Consider the following 4354-nt stretch of genomic DNA (forward strand, 5'->3'; position numbering starts at 1 on the left):
GGGTGTTCTTACACAACCCCCCAAATGTGGAAGCCCATGGAGCTAACTATAAATAGAGGAGAGTTGGAATCAAATTATCATCATTTATTGGATTAATTTTGTCTCTATTTTTCTTTGAGCCTGAGGCTTTTAAGACCCCTTCTCTTTTGATTAGTTTCGGTGGAGGTGATCCCACCCTAGCTAATCCCTTTATCTAGTTTTGGTGGAGCTGATCCCACCCTACCTAGACACCTATTTTTCTTGTTCTTTTTCCTTGTTTTGGCACGGGTCATTTAAGAATTGTAGATTTTCCTTTGTTCTGGCACAACACAATCTCTTTAGAAGCAACTCAATTTTGTTTGGACTTGCAGGAAGAGGGTTTTTGTTTTGATAGCAAACTCTAGTAGCGGAAGTCTCCAGATCTTGAACCGGCTGTAAAACAAGGTCTACGGTTGCCCTAATTCAGACATGCCATAGGCCATAGACCGTAGACCCATGCCGCAAGATGTAGGTCGCAGACTTAGGCTGCAGACCGTAGACCCATGCCGCAAGAAGTAGGTCGCAGACTTAGGCTGCAGATCGCAGACCAAGGCCACAGACAACAAACTCGTGTTTGGTGTTGAAGGAAATTTAACTTAGTTCGGTCTTCATAATGACATGTAATTATGACTGATGTAAATGATGTAATAAATAGAACAAAATTATGATTGTAAACTTGCTTCACGGGTTTCATGAGCAAGTGATTTTAGAATAATAGGATTTGTCATTTAGAGTCTGGAATTAATGTCATGTATGAAGAGCTCTTCTTGAGCCTATGTTTAATATATACAAGTCTATAGAAATGTCTAGAAGCCCTCCAAAGACAAGCACAATGCCTCTTGAAGAAGTCGGCCTACAAATTGAATTAAATAAAGTCAAGTCGGCTCACATATGGAGACACACTTGTTCAACATGACAAGTTGACTTATTTATGATGGGCAACCACTATATATATGCGGCTAGGGTCACCACAGAAAGATAGATTTCAGATAAGCATCTCTGTGGTTTTCGGATGGGTACAAAGATGAAGTCTCGGCCTCCCTGCAGTCTTGAAGATCTCTGTCTCAGCATACCAAATGCAATCACAGTCTCAGCTTCTGTGTGATGTGGAGGATCTAGGGGATCTCACAGTGATACCGTCTTGGCATACACTCTAGACACAGTCACAATCTCGGTATAGTTGTGATGAAGAGGATTTTGATGTGGCATAAATCCTAGACACAGTCATGACCTTGACATAGTTGTAATCATGATATCAATCACGTTCTTGTTGAAGACATAAGTTACAAGGTCAAGATCATGATGAAGACCTCGGTAAAGCTCTCATATTCATATATATATATATATATATATATATATATATCTCTGTATGGAGATCTCATTGTTGTGATGAAGATCTCAGTGAAGGCACAACAATGGTGCAACAATGATGAAGATCTCGGTGAAGGTGCAGCCATAGTGCAACAGTAATGAAGATCTCGGTGGTGCAGTAGTGGTGGCCTCAGTGTTGCAACAGTGATGACTTCAGTAGCAATGATGATGATCTCAACTATAAAGAGGATTGGTGTCTTGGTCTTGGAGTGGCTAATAGGTCAAGGGTCATGGTCTTGTGTTAAGTTTTGTAGATGTTCTATGCTAAGAGCAATTTCACTTTTCTCACAGCAATCATACAAGTAGTTAAGCAAAATGCAGATAGAACATATAAGCAGATCTAGAAGACAAATCAGAAACAGGAAAAATGTGTGTGTTCGTTTCGGCGGTCAACAGGATGCTTTAACCAGCAAAGTCTCCATTGGTCAGCCAGCCCAGATGTGTCACAAGATCCCTCCAACTAGTAGATGAGTCAACCCAAGTCAATTCTACAAAAGTCAACGCAGCAGCAAAACGGTCAACCCTTTGACCTCGATTTTTGTGCCAGATAGTACGGCCTTCAAAAATCGAACTTTCCACCAATTTTCAGCTTGATTGGACCAAGCGTTGACCAAAGTCAACGCTGGTCAAACTTTCTGCGAAACCCTAGCAGCAGAAAATCCGTACGGTCTGTCCTCTTCGTCCTTCCCACGTGTGGCTGAAATTCGTCCTCCAGGTAGCGTACTCTCTAAGATGAGAGAGGAAGATGTGATTTGAGTTGTGATGAAATTCTCTCCAACTTTCCCTGTATATATATCCATCAATGAGGGTGTGTGACACATCTGTTGGGCATGTGAGCCTACATTACAAAACTGGCTGACCTTGCACATATAATTTATTAAGAATAATAAATTCACAATATAAGTTCTGCTCATCGGATTAAGACTATTTTTATATGGATTTTACACCTCTCAGAAAGAGGAATCCAACAAAAATATTAGCCTCTTAATCTGAGCATCAGAACATGGAGTTTGGACCTAGTTGTCCAAATTTAACATCTTGGTATTCGTCAATTGGAATCTCTATAAGAAGAATTTTGTGCGGGTTTTTCTCTCAAAGAGTGAGAGGTTTTGGCCCTGGCAGAAAGTCAACATCTTGTGTTTTTGTCTCTTTTGTTTTGGTAACTATTTGATGAATTAAGAAGACACACTCTAATAATAACAAGAGGAGATTGTGCTAATGAGAAAAAGTTAAAAATACCTCACAAATAGCTATCATGAAGAGAAGAATCTTATTAACTTGATTTTCCCTAGATTCTTCAATATTTGGACCCTCCTAGGACCGTGACTCATTACACAAAGGCATTTGAGCTTCATCTCTGGCAGCAAACACCCTCATGAAGGTAGTCGAGCATATTAAAATTGTCTTTCAAACCTACGAAATAGTATAAAACAATCTAGGTTGCAGAAGGTTAGGCTAAACTTAGTAAATCTATTTATTATTTGAGTTGATTTGTTAAGACATTGTAATCACTACTGTACTTAGTGGAGTATTGGATCTCTTGTTCATTGGGCAGTCAACCCTTATTCATTGTACAATTGAGGAGAATCATATTGTTTAGCTTATTCATATATGATTGTTGCTACTAGTTGAATGAAGTGTTTACTGCTTGAAAAAATACCTATTGTTGAATAAGAAAATGAAATTTTATTGGTAACCCTAAGTTGAAGAAGGGGAAAAAAATTACCCTAAATCATTACAGTGGTATCAGTGCTGGCTCTCTTGCCAGCCTGGAGAGTGTTCAAAGATGGAACAACTGGAAGCATTTTTTGGCAAGGAATATGCAAATTATTAGCAGAAGTTAGAAGAGTAGCAAGTAGAAACTATTAAAAGATTGCAAGAATGGAACATAATGGCTCTTACAAAATTAGAAGAGATGGACAAAAGAGTTGCAACACCTAAGGAAAAGGAAGAGGCTGAAAACCACAACTAATCTGAGAAAAGCGGAAGTAGTATAGGAAGCCAAAATACTGTGGATGTGTATGTTAAGATCAATGGTTGGGGAGGGTCTGTCAACAAATTACAAGGTAACTAGAATCCAACAACACAATATCCACGAAAATTTCGTAAGGCAGTGCTTGATGTTGAGGAATCTTATGCTTAAAAGGTTCAAGCACTTGTTGGTAAGGGTAAAGATACTGGAAATCGAATGCAAGGGCTAAAGGAATTACAAAAGTTTCCAAAGTTGGCACAGATAGAACATCTAGTAATGACCAGAACTATGAAATATCTTCTGTAAAGAAACAAGGAGGATTGTTAAGGGAAAATCATGATCTCCCAAAGAGAATACCTAAAAGCATAAGCTTGAGATGTTGGACAATAGAAAGCATAATAGTATTTTCACAGTCAACAAAATTTAAGAAGGATACTAAGAAGAAAAATAGAGGTGTCAAAGGGTCAGATGATGGTAAGAACCTTTGTCAGGTTGGTGGTAAAATGATGTCCGTTTGTATGAATAATGGCAATCAGGATGTTTCGAGAACAAAAGAGCATGCAAAGAACGAAATTTTGTTGGTTCCAAAAGATTCAATAGGAGAAACAAAGAGTTCAAACATTAGAGAAATTTTGAGGTCTAAAATGGGCCTCAAAACAAAAATGTACAACCTAAATCAACTTTATAAGGACCAATAGATTCAAGATGATGGTGTCAACCATGGGGGATGATTCACCATTTTTGGAGTAAAAAAGTAAAAAGATTTAAACATAAAAAAAACTACTTTTTCAATTCATATTTTCAAGTTATCTCTCTACGGTTTTACTAAAATTTGAGCGGGAGCACTCGCTGGACGCATAATTTAATTCCTCATTGAAGGAGTACCCATGTTGAATACTTTTGATGGACTCTGCTACTCAAAAAATGAAAAATACATGAAAAAGGTAGTTTTTTCTTTTTTTCCCTCTAAAATTTGATGATGTAATCTAATCT

Source organism: Pinus tabuliformis, chromosome 3_2 (assembly GCF_031772625.1).
Source record: "Pinus tabuliformis cultivar Carrire ecotype Pingquan chromosome 3_2, CPIR1, whole genome shotgun sequence".
NCBI classification, from domain to species: Eukaryota; Viridiplantae; Streptophyta; class Pinopsida; order Pinales; family Pinaceae; genus Pinus; species Pinus tabuliformis.